The 20,941-nt window shown below is 42.7% G+C and overlaps 1 long non-coding RNA gene across 6 annotated transcripts in view; it reads left to right on the top strand.

Annotated features, from left to right (window-relative positions):
- Nucleotides 1-14,551, top strand: part of LOC147917570 (uncharacterized) — a 115,401-nt gene extending 100,850 nt beyond the window's left edge. For 5 of the 6 annotated variants that reach the window (XR_015550930.1, XR_015550929.1, XR_015550933.1 and 2 more), the window contains 2 exons: nucleotides 2,375-2,479; nucleotides 5,349-6,197. This is a non-coding gene — a long non-coding RNA (uncharacterized LOC147917570). The other variant, XR_015550931.1, reaches the window with a different exon arrangement.
- Nucleotides 14,552-20,941: the final 6,390 nt, after the last annotated feature.

The following is a 20,941-nucleotide window of genomic DNA, read 5'->3' as shown; positions in this document are numbered from 1 at the left end:
ATATTTAGACACAGTCAAGAAGACCTGGTGATGGACTGGCTATAGAAGGTGAAGAAGAGAAAAGGGTGGAGGACAAGTCTGAACAAACACTAACTTAAACAACGTTTTGGATGCTGGCACTATTTACCTAGTTAGAAACAGGAGAGGAGTCAGTTTGAGTCTGGGTATTGGCTGTGCTGGATTTGAGGTGCCTTTGAGATAGCCAAGCAGAGATGTTGAGTAGCTGCCTATATAGGTCTGGAGCTCGGAGGAGAGGTCTGGGCTGGAGATTTAAATTTGCAAGTCACTGGTAATTAAAACAATGCAGATGTATGAGTGAGATAAAGGGAAAGGAACAGAAGAACTAGGAGAGACCGGGAGGAACTTCTCCACATGATGGTTGGGTACAGGCAAATAAGTCTGCATAGGAGACTTGAAATGGGATAGCCAGAAGCTAGAAAACCAGGAAAGTGCAGTATTTCAGAATTAAGGGGGAAAAGAGTTTTAAGGAGAAGAGAATGATCAGTGGTGTCAATTTCGGCTGAGAGATCAAGAGAATTGAGACTGAAACACGTACATTGGATTTAACAACAAAGCAAATGATGGCAGAGGTTTGAGTGTGTTTAAACATCAGTGGGAAGCAGCTGCCCGGGAGAGAGGGGCCACATACACACAAGAGAGAAGTGGTGACTTTCATTCTGACTCTCGCCAACATCATCCCAATGGCCTAACTGCTTTATGTTATTCTGCACAATGTTCGACAATTCAGAGCCTCTCCCTGAACTGCGTTTTATCTTGTATAAAATAGGAATAGTGATATTGCTACATCATGCAGGATTATTAGGAAGATTAAAATAAGATAAAAGGTGAACAGAGGCTCTAAACTATAAAATGGAATTAAAAGGTTAGCAGTGACTGTTTCCCCTCAATCTCTGGCTCAGCCAAAGTTTACCTTTTCTATGTCCTCTTCCTTCAAATCCCTGCTAGATAGATAACACATCCAGTCTTCTTATCTGTGGCTGAAAATGACTTACTGTCCCGCTACTCCTAGATGTCGACAAGGGGGCCTCCTATAAGCTCAATGATAATACATAGAAAGAGGGTCTCAAAAGCCCATTGCATGCAGCATGGCTGACCAGCAGGCAGAGATGCTTGTAAACAAGGACCTTTTTCTGTGGCATACCTAAAATCATATCCAGTAGGCATCTGCCTTTTCTGCTGATTATTAGGAAATAGAAAGAATGTCACTTTCTCCCACTCCCCACCAAATCAAGTCACCCAACCTTGTGAGGATTTCAAGGGGTTTGGTTTTGTTTTTGAACCAAAGGAGTCATTTAGAAAAATAAGGCAAGAATGCCATCTTGGGGTTTCTGCTGACAGCACAGGCTACCTAAGCAGCAGATGGGAAAAAGAATGTGTTCCTAGAAGTTGTTCAAGGTCACTACAGCAATGCACTCAGATCCTTAAGGGCTTCTCTGGTTGACTAAATTTAACTGTTGCAATCCTATAATTAAACAATTTAAAATTTTAAAGTCAGACTAATTCTTGACATTTGGGTTTGGGCCTTTCCATATTAAGCTTCTAGCTAGATCATGCCCAGCTTTTGCTTCCCCATCCGTGGTCTTATCTATTTATGATTTATGATGGCTAGAGTTTGGGGCCATCATCTGGTAAATTCCTTTCTCACCTGTTTTTTCTGCTTATTTCAGGATATATTGAAAGAAAGTAGTGACAGAATTTCTCAGGTTTTTCTTTATTTTATTTTGGGAGGCATAGGGTTTTTGGCTTATAGAACCAGCTCCCAAAGTTCAACGGGTGTGACTATAAAGTAATAGGATTCCTTGGAGATGAGTTTTATTCCTTGATAGGACATCTTTTTAACCTTTTACTTGCACGATTTTTCCCTCATAGTTTTGTTTTTTTTAAGGTAGTGGAGAAGGCAATATACTATGGTTGGCATCCTTCGTTAATCTTTCTACATCTCACCCTTATTTACTAAAGAGAAGTAAATCCAGGCAATGTTGCAAAGACCCCACTAGCAAATAATTTGGAACCCAATTTTGTTTATTTTCTTTCTTCACAAGTACTTCCTGTAGGAAGAGGAATCTTGCTTTGAATAAGATTGCTTACAGAAGTCTATGCACGAGAGATGCAGTACAGGGTGATGGAGAGAGATTTGCAAGATGTAAACACTTGTTTTCATCTTCCGTCATCGTCACTTATATAACTATCTCTACCCAGCTCCAATAGATTTTTTAAAATTCATTGAAATAAGGACTCGTGCCGTTATCTATCTGCCATGGGGTTAGAGATTAGTAAACATTTGTTGACTCCAACAATGTATCTCTAAAAGATGAGATTTACACTTTGTTCTTTCTTTCCCTTCATGTTTCAGTGTGTACTCTCATTATCTCCCCACGAGTTTGGAAATAGTTTTTGTGGTTGCACATGACAGACATGGAGATGAGGATACAAAGGAGCAAGTTGAGTACCAGTCAAGGCAAGTGCTGATTGCTTGTTCCTTTGTCTTTTCCACTACAGAGAACAATATGGTAGTAATTTAAAAACAAAAGAAGAGGGAGAGAAACCATGAGAATTTGTGTTTTTTTCAACCAAATGCAGAAGGGAGAAAGTATGTCAAGAAATGAGGGGGTGGGAAACTTCAGATTTGACTATCTTGATGCATGTTCAAAGTGTCCCCTTACGTTCCCAGAGGTGGGTTGGGACCAGATTTTGAGTTTGGGCTCTGTGTGAGCTGTGACCTTGGGTAAGTAACTTAAACTCTCTAAGCCTCTGATTCCTCATCTGCAAAATAGGATTAATAGCAGTACCTCCTTCATGAGTTCATTATCAGGGTTAAACGAGCTAACGAATGTAGAGTGCCTGGCAAATGACCATTGCTCTATAAAAGTAGCAGCCTCTGCTAATAAATTCCGAAGGCCAAAAGGCAAGCCACCCCAGTTAGCTCCATGGGGCTCCTTTCCTTGGGCACCAACCACTCACAAGCCCACACTGCCTTGAGGGAGCCCCATCCTCAACATGACGGTACGTTACTCCTGGCTGGGGAAAGAACGACCACACATAAATATGGTTTGTTGAGATACGCTAAAATCTTTATTAAACAAGAACTGCTAGGTCGACTTGCAAAAATCAACACTGGATAAATGAACTAAGCAAGGGTTAGAACTCTCTGGAGAAATAGGGAATACAGGTTAAAGCAACTTCAAGAGCCTACTAACTATGAGAGGAAAATCAATGAGAAAGAATTGAAACAGGAAGTAGTCACTGATAGGAATGCACCCAGTCAGAGAAAATGTCCCAGAAGAAACAAATTAGTTCAGGGAGCGTTCCCGGAGAGGGAGAGAAGGGCAGGGTTCATGGTATGTGATGACAGGAAAGCTAGTTGAATTGCAGCCCATTGCGACATGCAACAGAGAGAACCTCTCTTCCTAGCAATCGGGGGAGCTGAGAAGCTCATTTAACTGAGCCACAGAGGAACAGAAAAGAAACATCAGAAGCCTGAGCATTCTGTCTTTGGAGGAGATACCTCTGAATCCACCCGTAATGGGAATAGAAATTTACCTTCAGGGCTCAGATCATAAAATATTCTCTGTAGACTTCTGTTTTGGAATAATATTGACTACAATTTTTCTTTGTTGAAAATATAAGTTTCACAATAGATTAAGATTGATTTCACTCACTCATTTAACCTCCATTAAAAATATCAAAGTCGGGGCCAGCCCCGCGGTGTAGCGGTTAAGTGCGCGCCCTCTACTGCTGGCAGCCTGGGCTCGGATCTTGGGCACACACCTACGCACCACTTGTCAGGCCATGCTGTGGTGGTGTCCCACATAAAGTGGAGGACGATTGGCATGGATGTTAGCTGGGGCCAGTCTTCCTCAGCAAAAAGAGAAGGATTGGCATGGATGTTAATTCAGGTCTGATCTTCGTCACAAAAGAAAAAAGTCATTTATTAATTTTTAAAAAGTAAAAAAATCATTTTAGTGCCTAAACAAGCACACTCTGATACATTGTTGGCAGTGCTACAGGCCAATGGAGGGCAATATGTCCATGGATATCAAAACTAAAATGCACGTGTCCTTTGATATAGCACTTCTTCTGGAAAATTTGTCTTACAGATATACTTGCCTGCATGAATATGATATTTGTACAGAATTGCTCATTGCAGTATACATACAATGGAATATTATACAGCTATAAAAATGAATGATGAATTTATTTATATGTTGGAATGGAAATATCTCAAAGATATATTAAGAGAAAAGAGCAAGATTCATAAAACATACATGGGTATGCTATCATTCAAAAAAATAAAATTAAAACAGGAAGAAAAATATGTGCATGTGTGTTGGCTTGAATATGCAGAAAAATTCTCTGGAAGAATAAACAAGAAACTAAAAACTGGTTTCCTCATGAGAAGAATGTGAACTGGGCGGGATGGAGGGAAGGAATGGGAAGCTTGAATCATGTGAATATATTACGTATCAAAAAATTCAAATTACAAAAATGTCGTATTTTATGAGAAACTTAATAATATTCCATTTAATGCCAAAGAAAAACTTCCAAACCAACTTAGTATCAAATAGCAGCATACAGGAAAATATCCCTCAAAAAAAGTACATAAAGAAAGAATTTAAAACAACTCACGAAGCTCACATCAGACCCTTCAAACTGAAAAGGACTCTAGAAAACACATTTCCCAATTTCTTAAATCATATTACATACCAAATGAATATAGGTTTCAACAAGTTGGTTCACTTCTCTGTGACTCAGGGTCTTTGATGATGAACTGTAAATGGCAATGCTAGTTTATAATGTAAAATTTCAAAAAAGATTATTTGATAGAGGTCCCTTTGAAGAACTTTATAAATATCAAAAACCCTATGAATATGTACCGACCAAGCATATATATTTCTCCTTGTCCTCACTAATGAATTAGAAATATAGGCTTTCATAGTAACAGGGATCATAAACTATAAGCCCCACGAAGGCAGAGGCCACATTTGTTTTGATCAATACCATATTCCTATAACCTATTACAGTTGATATTAGCCTGAACTTCCCCTAAGCAGAACAGTGAATAGTTCTGTGGTGTGTGATGCCAGCGGGCAAGAGTGAAGAGCAGAGAGAGTGAACAGGGAAGGAGGGAGAGCCAGTAAAATGTCACATTATCACGTTGACCATTGCTACAGGGCACAGGTAGGTCCTACAGGACCTTCTGAGGAGCCTTGTGAAATGTGTCTCAGGCCCTTCTGCTCAGAGGAAGAAAGGGGGAAGCATTATCCATCAACCCCATCCCCCATTGGTCAAGGGTGTCTCATGGAGCTTTAACTCTCCTGCCGTTCCAGGTTACACAGGCATGAGGGCCAAGTGGGTTCTCTGGGCGTCCAATGACACAGCTTCAGAGAAGCAGAAGCCGGAAGCAAGAGGCCCGTGATGCAGGCCTGCAGTGAAGCCCTGTCCAGGCTGTCTCTACGCACAGCTGGTTGAAGTCCGCAGAGAACTGGGCGCCGCAGCTGTGGTTGGCACAAGAGGCGAGTCTGAGAAGACCTGAAGTGATGTACAAGAGGTGTTCAATAGGCGGTGCGTGTCACACTGTAAGAGCTCAATAAATATTTGTTCAATGGAAAGACCCCAGGTGACCAGATCACAGAACTGGAGAGTTGGAGGAGGCCTTAGAAATCAGCTCATCCAACCTCCCACCTAGTGTAGGTTTTCCTTCTGAAGGAGCCTGGCAGACGCTTCCCGAAAAGGGGAGCTCACCCACTGCTTGTAGGGAGTCTTTTCGTGTTCAAGTACTTCCACCTACTGGGATGTTTCCCTCACGTGAACAGAAATCTGTCTCCCTGGAACTTCTACCATCAGTTCCAGTTCAGCCCCCAACAGCATAATACAGCCACTTCCTTTGCCAAATAGCACGTGTAAATGAGGTTTGCACATGAAGGCAGCATTTAAACAGGAAGCTGACAGGCTTCATTTCAGTGTCCTCCAACTTAAGTCTGGGTTAGCCAGCACGGCCTGAGATTGGGCTTAATGCTACCCCACTCCACCCCACCCCCTGCACAAGTTCCCACAACCTGAGCTGCACCTGTCCTGTTAGGGAGGGAGCTGATTCACATCCAATGGGAGGAGTGGCCTTATAGCCAGAAAAGGCCATATACTCTTGATATATGTCAAAATTGGCACCTTCTGTCATCCCCCCAGGTTGAGCACCCTGTCCTAGGATGATGACCCCTGGGGATCCTTCCTGAGTGGTACATCCTTGAGAAACTGAACCACAGCCAGAAGCAGCCAACCCATCGCAGTGTCTCAGATGTTTGAACCTAGTGACTAAGTCTCTTCAGAGACATTTCAGCTCCTTCTGTCATTTCCCCATGAGGAGATGGCACCTTGCCATGCTGGCCACTGTCCTCTTGATACTTCTCAGTTTATCAAGAATAAACTGTAACTCTTAAAATGCTGAGTCCATCCTGAAAACAGTACTCCATGTGGGTCCTCACCAGGTCTGGGCTCAGTGAGGCTCTGATTCACACCTGCACATGTTTGCTCATGGTAAAGGAGCAGAGAGGAGAAATTCTATGTTTAGTTAGTTTTGGAAAACTTGACAGAGTGAAATAAATTGTAGAGAGGTGAGAAGTCCCGTTCCTGCGTTAATGCAAACAAATATTGTGGAGGAGGGCGCTGCTACAAAGACCAATCAACTGGTAGTATTCAAAAGGGCTGCTGGGAATGGGGGGCTAAAAAAAGGCAAAGCTGATAAGGCTCCTCCCACGTCAGCAATTCCTTACATATTTCTGTTATCACTCTGTGACACTGTTGTGCAATGATTTCTTCACATTTCCCTAAAGTGCTATGAGCAAACTGGGGGCAAGGACCAGCCTTGAGCTCAGTTCCTGGTGCCACATTGGCGTCCAGTAGTTTCTAATTGAAACAGAATGTGGGAGCACTCTACCCCAGGCCCCAAGCACAGATTAGGATCATCCACTCTTCCTTTTACTCACAGCTCTCTGCCCGCATGTGACCCCACTCTTTAAACCTGCCTTTGGCTTTTATGTTAGCCAGATTCTTTACAAAAACCTTCCATTTTCTGTGCTCTTCCATTGAGAATTAACCCTTCACTTGGCAAAGAAGTAAGTCTGCCCTAAGTTAGCTGGACAAGGGGGTGTCCATAGCCCTCCAGGACCTGGCTATTAAGACAGTGACATTCCAGGGCCGGCCCCGTGGCTTAGCGGTTAAGGGCACGCGCTCCGCTGCTGGCGGCCCGGGGTTCGGATCCCGGGCATGCACCAACGCACTGCTTCTCCGGCCATGCTGAGGCCGCCTCCCACATACAGCAACTAGAAGGATGTGCAACTGTGACATACAACTATCTGCTGGGGCTTTGGGGGGAAAAAAAGGAGGAGGATTGGCAATAGATGTTAGCTCAGAGCCGGTCTTCCTCAGCAAAAAGAGGAGGATTGGCACGGATGTTAGCTCAGGGCTGATCTCCCTCACAAAATAATAATAATAATAATAATAATAATAATAATAATAATAATAATAATAATAAAAGACAGTGACATTCCAAGGGGGGGAGACACTAGCAAACCCCTTCACCCCCCCACCCATCACCACCCGTAATCCCCTGGTAGTTGGCAGAGAAACCTAACTGCTTCCCATACAGTTTCTAAAGGAGAGCTGGTGAGGGGAGGTGTGCTGTTGGAGGAGGGAAAGAGGCAGCTAACATGTTTCTCTCACACAGCTCAACAAAAGAATTACAGGGGCTGGCCCAGTGGCGTGGTGGTTAAGTTCGCAAGCTCCACTTCGGTGGCCCGGGGTTCTCATTTTTCAGATCTGGGCCCGGACCAATGCACCTGCTTGTCAAGCCATGCTGCGGCGGCGGCCCATATAAAGTAGAGGAAGATGGGCACGGATGTTAGCCCAGGGCCAGTCTTCCTCAGCAAAAAAAATAGGAGGATTGGCATCAGATGTTAGCTCAGGGCTAGTCTTCCTCACACACACACACAAAATTACAGAAAGAACTGTGGTGAGTGTGTTGTCTAGTCCTTCTTTCTGCAGAGCACAGCCTCCAATGCCCAGGGAGAAGTGACTCCTCTGAGGTCAAACAGAATTTTAGCAACACAGCCCCCTGGCTCCCAATTCAGTGCTGTTTCCACCTCACTGTGCTGCCCTGATTGGCAAACACAGAAACTTTAGGAGCCACCCCTGTCACAGAAGGACAAACTCCACACTGTGGCAGAGCGGCGCTCCACCTCGGCCACTCCAGACCCGCCCCCCAACCTTGACTCACAGCACGAGGCTCTTTGCATCCTTGGACAGTTTCCACTTGCATCCGCATCGATTAAACCTTGATCTCATTTATTATCTCAGGAAATGGTCTCAAGGTCACAGGGCTGGAAATTTAATTATGGTAGCAGTATATTAAGTGGCACATTTAAAGATGCTGAATTGTAGTAATTAATTTTTTGGATGGTGGTCTCGAAGGAATGGGTTTTCTCCACACTGGGTGTTCGGCATCCATCATGGCCATTGAGCTTGGCAGCTGTCTTTTAGCTTTAAACTGCCTCGTTATTCATCTTTTATGACTAGCCTTTAAAAACACTAGGCACCGATATCCCCTTTTATTGTAATATATGTGTGCGGTGGGAACGGAGCCATACTTCACCTTCGCTATAAAACATGAACCGAGGGTGCCAGAAGCTACCTGAGCTGGCCTCTAAATTGAGACAACAATTACCCTTCGCTGACATCTAGTGTCAAGGCATGAGATACAGCCAGAGCGCTGAATCCATTGGCCTGGAAAACCTACGCTTCCCCAGTGATAAAGCCTGTCTCACCCACAAGGCTCCAGCCCCAGCTGTAAAGACGGGAAGCAGAGGGATGAACTTGGCACTGGCTATTGACTTTGCCAGGGCGCTAGGTTATCAAATGGGGCACCCATCTGCCAAGACCTTAAAGAGCTTGTAATGTTTAATGAGGGGACAGTCATTAAATGTGTTTGGTTCAAATATTAGGCTCGATGAGCCTGGGTGGTACTTAATAGAGAGGTGGGAAAATACGAATTAAATTAGAGAGATTCATTAAAGAAATTGGCCTGGAGCCCAAGAATGACTGGTGGTCAGATAGCGCTGCCAGTAGCTAGGAGCTCATCCAGGGAGGAAAACTCAAACTAGTTTTAGGTTTTAAATTCCAGAATACCACTGTAAAATACATTTAAGTACTGGTCAGCCTCTACAGCCTGTGCTTGTGGACAAAGGGATATCCATAAGATAGAATATTTTATACAATAGAATATGGATAGAATGCTTGTGGACAGACTTCTTTTTTCCTCTGGGAAATTTGTGGACTTTGCCTCCTACAGTGGAAGACCACAGTATTCATACATTTTCAAAGCAGAGATCCCAATTTCTCCCCACTTCAGGTAGGGTCTGCCCTATCCTCTACTCCAGGGTCTCTCGATCTGGGCACTGTTGATATATTGGACTGGATAATTCTTTGTTATGGTGGGGAGTGAGGGTGGACTTCCTCTGCAATGTAGGATGTCTCACAGCATCTCTGGCCTCTACCCACTGGATGCCAGTGGTCCTCCTCCCCCTAATTATGACAATTAAAAATGTCTCCAGACATTGCTGGATAGATATCCACTGGAAAGCAAAACTGCCCTGGTTGAGAACCACGGGTCTCTTCCAACCTCAGGAAGCAGGTTCAAACCCCTAAACTGATCAACCCCTTATGACCATTCATTGGCTGGAGTATACACTGTCGGGCCAGCACGTCTGAGTTGCCCTTGTAGCTGGTCTGATGACCACTCATTCCTGATTTTGACCATGACTGTTTTCTGGCTTATATGTTCGACCTTGGCCTGGTGAACTCTAACTCAGTCATGGCCACAGTCCTGAGTCTTTACCTTGAGCATCATTTGATCTCCTGATCTTATTTTAGTAACGCTCGTCCTGTAACATCCTATAACACTCTAACAGAGTCCTAATATCAGCTTAAGTGTCTCTGCCTCAGTCAGTCAGCAACCAACATATATTTCCTGCCGGGGATTCCACAGCAAACAAGACAATCAAAAGCATGGCCATCATGTGATTTACATTCTAGTGGTAAGAGATAGACAATAAGTACATTAATAAATAAGCTACATTCTGATGGTGATAAGTGCAATGAAGAAAATTAACCAGGTAATTGGATAGAGTGTAGAGGGGAGGGTGGGCTGCTCTACTTCTGCCTCTCTGAAGAAGTGAAGACAGCCAAGACATGAACAATGAGAAGAAGGCGGCCCTGAATACAGTACTCTTTCCATTATAGGCTATATTTTAAGAAGAAATTTAATAAGATTACAGCATACGCAGAGCAAAGTGCATAAATCCCAAGTGTATATCTCGATGAATTGTCATACACACACACACACACACACACATGTATATATACTTGTGTAACCACCACCCAGATCAAGATACAAAACCTTTCCATCATCGCAGTTTATTCCTGCCCCTTCTCACACACCTCCAGTGAAAACTATTCTGTCTGTGATCACCATTGATTCATTTTGCCAACAGGCTACATTATATTTTATTCTGTTTTGTTTTTTCTAGCAAAGCCAGTCAGGTCTTCCATACCAGTAACTTTTCATAAATTCTTAGAAGCCTCCAGTTACTTATAAGACTGAAGGAGGCCACTCAACAATTCCTCTTGGAAACTATAAGAACCAGCCATGATGGGACCCACGTCACCAAGCCCCTGTCAGGTTAATCCCGCCCTGGCTGATTCCATGACGCCCAGAGGGAGGAGAGACACCAGAGGAAGCAGAGTCTTGAGCCCCTGCCTTCTTGTTTGCTGAACAAACATTCCTGCCAGAGAGAACAGCAGAAAAACACTGGGCTCTGTCAGCCCCCTGTTAATCAATGAGGCCATAACAAATCATAGGAGGAAGCCTATGACACATCAATTACACTAAAAACTGAGGGCATCTACGGGAATTGGCAATCAGGCGCAGGACCTTTGGGGTCACCTCCACCCAGCCCGATGAGGCCTGGATGCTCTGTTATTTATTGGTTCAGCTGTGGGATGATGGCTTGGAGGTGAGCAGGTGGCTACAGTATAAGAAATGCTTCATACAGGCAGTGGTCTGAGTGAAGATTCCAAGGTCTAAATGGGCTGTACCTGGTGTATGCTTCTTCATGCCAGTTCTGGACGATGGGTTTTCACAGTACTTAGTTATGACGAAGGGAAGTTATCCAGTAATTGGAAACTGACTTCTACTTCTGCCATTGACTAGAAACTTGGGCAACTGAGTTGACCACTTCATGTCTCAATTTATTCTGCTACATGTAATGTACCACCTCATGACAGCATTGTCTTTTGAGATCAAGAAAAGGGTCAAGAACGGTGTAAATTTATGGGTGATATATTTGATATATGAGTTGGTATTTATTCAACACCCACTTGATAACATTAAATGTGTCCACTGTGTGTCAGTGCTTCAGTTCCCTCAAGGAACTCACAGTGGAGGAGACAGATTGAGTTGAAAGCGAGAAATCCATACGGAGGCATCCAAAAAAAGCTACTCCATTATAGTCCACGAAGCTGTGAATTCCCCTAAGAGACGGCTTGCATTGCATTGTTCTTTGAATCAGGTGGCCAGTGCCTGAGAACTGGAGCAACCAGATTTCTTAGGCTTGTCTGGGCCAGCCTTGTGTGGGGTGTAGTAGAACTCCTCAGCCCTTATCCCATGGTATTCCCTCTCCCCTTTCCCATTGCCCCACCACTCCCTGGATGTGAAAATGGGGCAGAGGAAAAGAAGGACATAAATGGGAAGAGTCATGGAACTCAGGGGGAGAAGTAAAACATTGGCTAAATTCAGGACAGTGCCCTGGGACTGGTTCTGTCAGAGCCACATGCAGGACCAAGCACTTGCTCAAAGTGACACAGCCCGTTAATGAGCCAATACTAGCTCTCTGGTCTTCCGATTCCATGCTGTTTCTTACTAATAGGAGGTGACTTAATAAGTCAGAGTTCTTAGTTGTAAGCAACGGAGACTAATTTGGGCTGACAAAGGAGAAAAAGAGTCTGTTAAAAAGATATTGCCAGGCAAAAATCACCAGTGGATACAAAAATCATAAGGTGAAAAGTTTTTGTAGAACAGGATATTCATAGTAGGTAAAGCACAGAGTACCTACTACAAGATTACTTGCAAAAGGAAAAAACCACATATTTACAATGGAGAGATCTGGCCGTGATCACGCTAACCAAGTGATCAAATCTAGCATCACCAACAGTGGAACACTCTACCAGTATGTGGTACACACAGCCCCAACTATGAAATACACTTGCCAAAAAATGTAAGCTTGATCTCATCAGGACTCCAGCCCTAACTTCAGGTTACAGGGAATACAAGAAGAGAGAGGAATAAATTAAACACCACAAAGAGGAAACTATTAGACTAATCAGGAACATAAGAGAGCCTATGGGACAACTGGTTTGCCCTTCAAAAATTCAAGGTCATGAACAAATTTTTAAAAGTTAGAAGTACTCTAGACTAAAAGAGACTAAAGAGATATAACCACCAATTATAATATTGAAACTAGATTGGATCCTGTTTTGGAAAGAAATTATAAATATATTCTCAGACTGGAGGAATTTAAATATAGACTGTATTCCAGATAGTATTATGAAATTAATATTAATTTTCCTAGGTTTGATAACAGTATTGTGGGGGAGATTATACTTATGCTTAGGAGATGCACTCTGAAGTATTGAGGAGTAAAGTCTCATGAGGTCGGCAACTTTCAAGTGGTATAGTAGAAAATAAGAGTAAAATAAAAAATACACACACACACAGAGGGATAAAGTAAAAGGTGCCCTCTTATCGAAGCTAGGTGGAGATGATACAGGTGTTCATCAGCGAGGAGTCGGGAAGGACACCGAGTAATTCAGAGACTTGGTGAAAGGGCTGGAGGGCGAGCATGAGGCTAAGTTTCTGGGAGAAAGGCCTAAGTCACCTAAGGCACCTCGCCAGGTCAGAACTCACCATTGCAGCTGCTGCCTCTCTGACCAACAGAGGGCGCCACCTCTCTCTCTGCCCCACTGCCACTTCTGCACCAGGAATTTCCCCTGGCAACCACTGGGGTAAATCCCCCGTTGCCTCTGCTGCACCGAAAGCAAGGCCTGTGCCACCCAACACACCGGAAAAATTGGAAACGCTACACGCAGGTGTTTTCTCAGGTGGCTCAGATGAAGCCGAGTCTCCGACTGGTACGTCTGATTGGTGGAGCCTTAGTTCTCAGGCCTGTATTCTTGCTGCAAGGTAAGCTGAGAATTGGCACGCGGATGCTTCTCTTGTGAGGCTAGCAAAAGATGATTGGCAGAACAGATGTATGCAAAATAGCCAAGGGTCCAGGCTCTAACCTAGTACTTAGCTCGCACGACTGCAGGATACTTCCAAGTGAGAAGAATAATTTTGACTTTTCTTTTTAATCTTTGCCAGTTTCACATATAGCATTTCCATTCCTGGGTATAGGCGTTTATTTATGGACCAACTCTGGGATTTATTTATTTGGGCATATTGCCTTGTTTGATTATAAGTTACTCTCTTAGTTGTTTCCTGTTTAAATGCCAAGAGGCCTTCAGGCATGGATTGTTCATAAATTAAAATGTATTATGATTATTATCGTTCACGATGGCTCCAAAATATACTCCCTCTCGTCAGAATGCATAATGATGACATTGCATAGAGGAAATTTTTAAAAGCCTTTATGCTTTATGTATTGAAAATCTAAGAGGACGATAGTGACGCTCTCCTAGCAGCTGGTGATAGATTCAAATACAACTGAATTCATATTTACCATGACCTAATATTAATATCCATTAACGCGTTTTATATTGATAAATTCAGAAAGGGAATTCACGGCACTCTCTCGGAGACTGCTGGGAAGTAGCTTCAACCCCTTCATTTGTCATCATTATGGGGAAGAGCTATGGTCCACAACTTATCATTTGTTTATGGCAGTAAGTACAGCAAAGGAGGCATATAGGGAGGCACAGTGAGGCTGCTGGGCCTCCTTCCCGTTCCCTGATTGAGGGTTGGCAATGCCCTATATCCAGATACTCAAGCCACATACCTAGGAGACATCCCTGATACCTTCCTCTCCCTCGCCTCCCCCCGACACCCAATCCATCCCTAGTCTTGTTGATTTCAACCCTTAAATATCTTTCAAATCCATCCGCTTCTCTCGTTTCCTTCAATATCAATCTTTTCCTGAGCCACTACTATTTATTTCCCCTGTACAGCAATAGCCTCCAAAGTGGCCTCCCTACTCTGCTCTTCATCCATAGCCTGAGGGATCTTTTTTTTTTTTTTTTACACATTGGCATCTCCAGAGGAGCTTTATTTTTTTTTTTTTAATTTTTTGTTTATTGCAGTAACATTGGTTTATAACATTGTAAAAATTTCAGGTGTACATCATTGTACTTCTATTTCTGCACAGATTACATCATGTTCACCACCAAAATACTAATTACAACCCATCACCACACACATGTACCGAATTATCCCTTTCACCCTCCTCCCTCCCCCCTTCCCCTCTGGTAACCACCAATCCAATCTCTGTCCCTATGTGTTTGTTTATTGTTGTTATTATCTACTACTTAATGAAGGAAATCGTACGGTATTTGACCTTCTCCCTCTGACTTATTTCACTTTGCATTATACCCTCAATGTCCATCCATGTTGTCACAAATGGCTGGATTTCATCGTTTCTTATGGCTGAGTAGTATTCCATTGTGTATATATACCACATCTTCTTTATCCATTCGTCCCTTGATGGGCACTTAGGTTGCTTCCAAGTCTTGGCTATTGTGAATAACGCTGCAATGAACACAGGGGTGCATGTACCTTTGCAAATTGGTGTTTTCAAGTTCTTTGGATAAATACCCAACAGTGGAATAGCTGGATCATATGGTAGTTCTATCCTTGATTTTTTGAGGAATGTCCATACTGTTTTCCATAGTGGCTGCACCAGTTTGCACTCCCACCAGCAGTGTATGAGAGTTCCCTTCTCTCCACATCCTCTCCAACACATGTTGTTTCCTGTCTTGTTAATTATAGCCATTCTGACAGGCGTGAGGTGATATCTCATTGTAGTTTTGATTTGCATTTCCCTGATAGTTAGTGATTTTGAACATCTTTTCATGTGTCTGTTGGCCATCTGTATATCTTCTTTGGAGAAATGTCTGTTCAGGTCTTTTGCCCATTTTTTAATTGGGTTGGTAGTTTTTTTGTTGTTGAGATGCATGAGTTCTTTATATATTTTGGAGATTAAGCCCTTATCAGATGTATGGTTTGCAAATATCTTCTCCCAATTGTTAGGTTGTCTTTTTGTTTTGTTGATGGTTTCCTTTGCTGTGCAGAAGCTTTTTAGTTTGATGTAGTCCCATTTGTTTATTTTTTCTATTGTTTCTCTTGCCCAGTCAGACATGGTGTTTGAAAAGATGTTGCTAAGACCGATGTCAAAGAGCGTACTGCCTATGTTTTCTTCTAGAAGTTTCCGTAGCCTGAGGGATCTTTTTAAATGCAAATCAAGTCATGTATTCCTCTGATCTCATCTCCCCACCCTCCACAACCTAAAATTTTTTCAGTGGTTTCCAGTTAGATTTACAATAGAATCCAAAAATCCTTAACTCAGCCTATACAGCTTTGTATGCTGTAGCCCTCTCCCCGTCATCCGCTTCCCAACCTCATCTGGCAATCTCTATCCCTTGTTCACTGGGTTCCAGCTACACCAACCTCATCTCAGTATTTCTCATGCTCCAAGCTCCTTCTCCCCTCCAAGACTTTACATGTAGTGTCCCCTCTGCCTGGCAGTTGTTCCTTCCCCACCCATACCCACTCCTGGGTAATGCTCAAAACAAACTAGGTCTGTTCTACATTCTCATAGTACCCTCTGCCTTTCCTTTTTTGTTCCCATCACAGTTTGAAATTACACATATGTTGGTGTGATTGTTCGATGATGTCTATTAACCTCACTACACTGGCAGGGAAAGTGTTTCAGTCCCTTTGCATCCTCAGCTCATAGCACAAAGCTTAGGCATATAAGGTGCTAAGTATGCATTTCTTGAATAAAAAATACTTGAACAAATGAATGAATGTAAGTGACCATAGCGAGGGGTGACCGCAGAGAGCTCAGAGAAGGGTGAGGGAGCCCAGAAAACATTTAGATAGCGCTGTGGGTTGAACATTGTCTTTGAACCAAGATTTAGAAACAAGATCATGAATGCTGGCTGATCTTGTATCTTCTCCCCAGTTGAGAGGCTGGGCTGGTCAGTTCAGACATAGATAACTCTAGAGATTTAAAAGGTGTGCCCAAGGAATAACAAAAACTTACTTGCAGACCTTGCTGAGATCTCAATCCGAATTTAAGATTTCCATGATTGAAATTCCCACAGCCACCTCCTCTGAATTGCATTCAACTTTCCTAAATGAGATTTTATGGGAACTGATTGTGATTAGATAAATGGGCGACTCCACTAATGTATAATACAATTTTCAATTACAGCGTATGTATGATAATTTACATTTCTTGTTTGATGGTGTGATATTTATGTGACATATTCTGGATGAGACCCGGCTGCTGTTTACATAATGATCTTGCTTTTCTCTTAGAGGAGATCTGGTTTTCAATTTTCTTTTTGTGCTGCAAGGTATTGTCATTCCAAGATAAACATTGTATATTATAGAATGTGCAGGTGAGAAACATCAATAAAGTAATAATCTAGATGGGTTTTAATAATTCTTATTTATGCCACTGGATTAGGTAATAGAATGGTTCACCTTTCATAAAACGTTGGGATAAAAATGTCCCTAAAATTACAGTAAATTTTTTGTGATCTGCTCGCTCGGTGATCACTCCTATGGCAAAGGGCCATTGAATAGCAAAAGTGAATGTTTCATCGAATATATTTGACCATCAATAACATAATATTCCTGCTCTGAAGTTGGAACAATATCAAGGGAAAATGTTTTTTTTCTGACCTTTAAGTCTGCAGGAAACAAATGCTTTTATGCATTTAACCCCAAATATTATTCCTCCCCTCCTAGCTAGAGACGGTTGACAGACAGAGGTGAAAAATAACTCCCAATCAAAATGCCTTCCAGATAGAAAACTCCTCTGAACATAGCAAAGGGGAGGGAAGGAGAGCACAAAGGAGACGCATGAAATGAATCCAATTTAGGGTTCAAGACCCAGACAAGTATCAGGATATAGTGTGGTGGTCTTGAACCCAGGGGCCACATCTGGGGACAAGAGGTGGCCAAGTAGGGACCTGCAGCCCTCCACCTTGCATCAGCCAGAACACCTCTCCTTTTGTCCTTGTTATGGACAGGTACTCCCAGCACGAGTTCATTCAAAAAGGAGAACCGGCTATTTTTAACACTTTACAGAAACACTTAACAGCGAAAAGAGCACTGTTCTAGAAGTCAGCTCTCTGAGCTCCATTTCCTCATTTACAAATGGCGAGTTTGTATTTCAGAGTCTCCGGCCTTCCTCTTTTCCACAGTCTGCTCTGTTTTATATTCCAAGCCAAAACACTAGTGTAGATGTGGCTATTACTTGGTATAACAGTCTAATTATGCCATGTTATCAAACTGCCTGCTTGCCTCCCTTCTAACATAACAAGGGAAGTAAAACACCCAGGCGTGGAACCAGCGATATATCAACAGTGCTGGTCTCAAATATAACATGCTCACTTTAACCCGGGTCGCTGGGAAGTAGTCCTGTAGCCCTCAGAGATTCTAGTGGACGGGGTGAAATACTGTACATTTCTCCAGATTTGTCTGCATTCAGATGAGCCCAACACTAGAGTGAGTTGCAAATAAGCCTATAATTTTACTGTAATTAAGAAATCTTTATAATTTTGGATGGTGTTATTTTAGTCATAACTTATTCTAGCAGGGAGCAATCTGTTGACTTTCTCTTCCTTTCTGCAAAAAGAAAAAAAAAAACTCTCCAGCTAAATGAATTATGGCAAAATCATAAAATCAAATACTATACAGCCATTAAAATGATAACATGAGTGTATATTTGTTGGCATGGAAAAATGTCCAAGATACATTAAGTGAAAAATCAAATAACAAAGCAGCATACATATTATTTCATTTTTGAAAAAAATCATATGTACACAAAATTTTTTCAAAATTTTGCAGGATGGTCATAGTTATTTCTGGATAGCAGGATTGTCCGTGATCATCATCTTCTTTGTTACCTTCTAGGGTCATGAAATTTTTAGGGAGAGTTTACACTAATATTGAAAGCAGAAAAAAGCAATTTTGGAAAAAGAAAACCTTAGTTTCTTGTTCCCATGTACTATTCAGAAAATGTACAAATGACAGCTCCTTAGAAATAGTGGACTAGCAAGAATCAGCAAACTCTCTGTAAAGAGCCAGATAGTAAATACTTTGGGCTTGTGCACCACACACTGATTGTGCAGCCACTCAACTTTGCCGTTACAGCACAAAAGCATCCATAGATGATAGGTAAATGAATGAACATGACTGTGTCCCAATAAAACTTTGCAAAAACAGGAGTCATGGTTTGCCAACCTCTGGAGTAGTGAAGGAACCTGGGCTTTGGGGAACAGAGAGTTTGAATCCTCGCTCCACCACATAGAGCTGTATAACCACTGCGAGACTTGGTTTCCTCGTAGGTAAAATGGAAAAAATAACACCTTCCTTGAAGACTTGTGCAAGAAAGTGCATCTCACAAACAATGCACACAATAAGTGGTTGTTTCCTGCCTTCTTTTGTTTTAGAGCACAACAGAGAAAAAAGTTATGTATGTTAAATAAAATAAGATTTAAAAGTAAACTAACTCTAACACCAACATTTATCCACAACACAACTGTTTTATGGCTAAAAGAAGAATTTGTAGGGCAGGCTATGAAATAGGGCTAAGAGAGGCACCCAGTTGGAGGCCTTTAATTTCCATTTCATTGCTCCAGGGATGGCTACAACAATAGAATGTTTTGAAAGCACATACTCTAATTTAAAACAAACACAATATATCTAATGAGGCTCGTGTTGGATGTACCCTAAGACAAAAAGTCATTTACACTGGCCCCAATACTTCCACGTAAGATGACCCATTTGCTGGGAATAGGCCACGTGGGTAGACTCACACACTCCTTCTACTAAAAATGTGAATGAGCATCATCATGTTTTCATGTTAACAATCCTGGAGACACCTTAGATTTCTCTTTTCTTTCCTTGCTGTTCGTAATGACGTCTGTTGTCCTATACTTCATTCCTTATAACAGAAAGCGGGAGAAACATTTTGCAAATGATAGAACTATACCAGCCCCTCATTCATTTACTTTCCAAAGAAGAAGTTCTTACTTGTGAGTTCAAAACACATTGACTACCCATGGTACTTTGTTAGTTTCTGTCTCCATGTCTAAGAAACTTGTCTTCTAATAAAATTTTCTTTTTTGGCTACTCAGGGTCTCTGCCGATTGGAGACATTTGATTAGATTCAAAATGTTACAGAGATTCAAAAGGAAGAAAATACTCTACCCATCCCTCGTGGCACTGTACATTCTCATGACCCTACTGTGCCAATATCATGTTTCTTGAAAGCCAGAGAAGTAAAAATATGACACCGAAAAGAAATCTCTCTAAGAACTTGGATTTCTATTCACAGCAAGGTACTCATGATTAGCAATTTCCCCCTAGAAAAACCCTTGAAACATGAAAAAATGTTGATGTTGATACCAAAACACATATTGCCATGCAATGTACCACAATGGCGGCCGGTTAGCAATTTGAAAGAGAACTTTGCTGTCTCCAGAGCACAGAGCTGTAGTGGAGGAAGAATTTCTACAGCTCTTGCCTAAGAGCTTTCCCTTTCCCTCAGACAGAGGAAAGGAATTACAGGTAGTGATTAATACAGGTGTTGGGGAGAGCTCTCATGTTCCGTATTTAAATATATTTCTTAAATATAATATTCAAATCCAAAATACAGAAATTTGTGCTTATTCCTTTTCGCTTCCAGGGAAATAGAGTCTGTAATAGGCAGAGAGCCCTCCCCAAACGAGAAGCGCTTGCAGGAGCACGAAGCACAGCGGTCTGCACGCTGGGCACAGAGCCTGGGCCTGGAGGGGTAGGGCTGGCGTCCCCCACAGGCTCAAGCCCCACCCCCCAATTATCAGGAAGATGTGTGGGCCTGCTGGGCTGTGGGTGTTTGGGCACATTCACAGGGTCCCACATAGAGAGAACTGGAAAGCCTAGGTTTCTCTGGGAGATCAAAACCCAGGATGGGACTAGATAAAGATAGAAGGTGGGGCTGCATGGAAAGGCAATACTGTTTAGTAAGGAATTCTCGACAGCCTTCACACAACAGATATTTCTCTACCAGATTTTTTGGGAAACATGACCTCTAGAAATGTGTGCTCTAGAGCGACACCTAATGGAATGACATATAACGGTTTCCATGAGAGGGAGGTTGCGTTAGAGAGGAACTCATCGTTGGGGCGCGATGCTAGGGCAGGAGGGACAGGCCAGGAGGAGTGGTGGGGGAAGGCGTTTTAGAGGAGGGAATGCTGGAGGTCGGCCTTGGCAGAGTTGCCCCGCGAGACAAAGAGGGAACGGTGTTTCATATAGAAGGACCAGCACGAGCGAGGTTGGGAGTCATGGAACTTGCCAGATTTGGGGAAGAGCAAATAGTTTTGTGCATCTGGAATGTAAGGGCCGACTGGAGATAAGGGTCAGGAGCTGGAGGAGTAGAGAGAGGGGTTGTGAAAGGTCTCTGTACTTGGCCAAGGGGTTTGAATGCAATCTAGTAGGCGCTTGTAGTTTTTGTTTTTTTGTGTGTGTGTGTGAGGAAGATCCGCCCTGAGCTAACATCTGTTGCCAATCCTCGTTTTTTGCTGAGGAAGACTCGCCCTGGGC

Source organism: Ceratotherium simum, chromosome 3 (assembly GCF_057802395.1).
Source record: "Ceratotherium simum simum isolate JZ-2026a chromosome 3, ASM5780239v1, whole genome shotgun sequence".
Taxonomy (NCBI): Eukaryota; Metazoa; Chordata; class Mammalia; order Perissodactyla; family Rhinocerotidae; genus Ceratotherium; species Ceratotherium simum.
The sequence above is the reverse complement of the archived record's forward strand: the minus strand, read 5'-3'. Positions and strand labels throughout refer to the sequence as shown.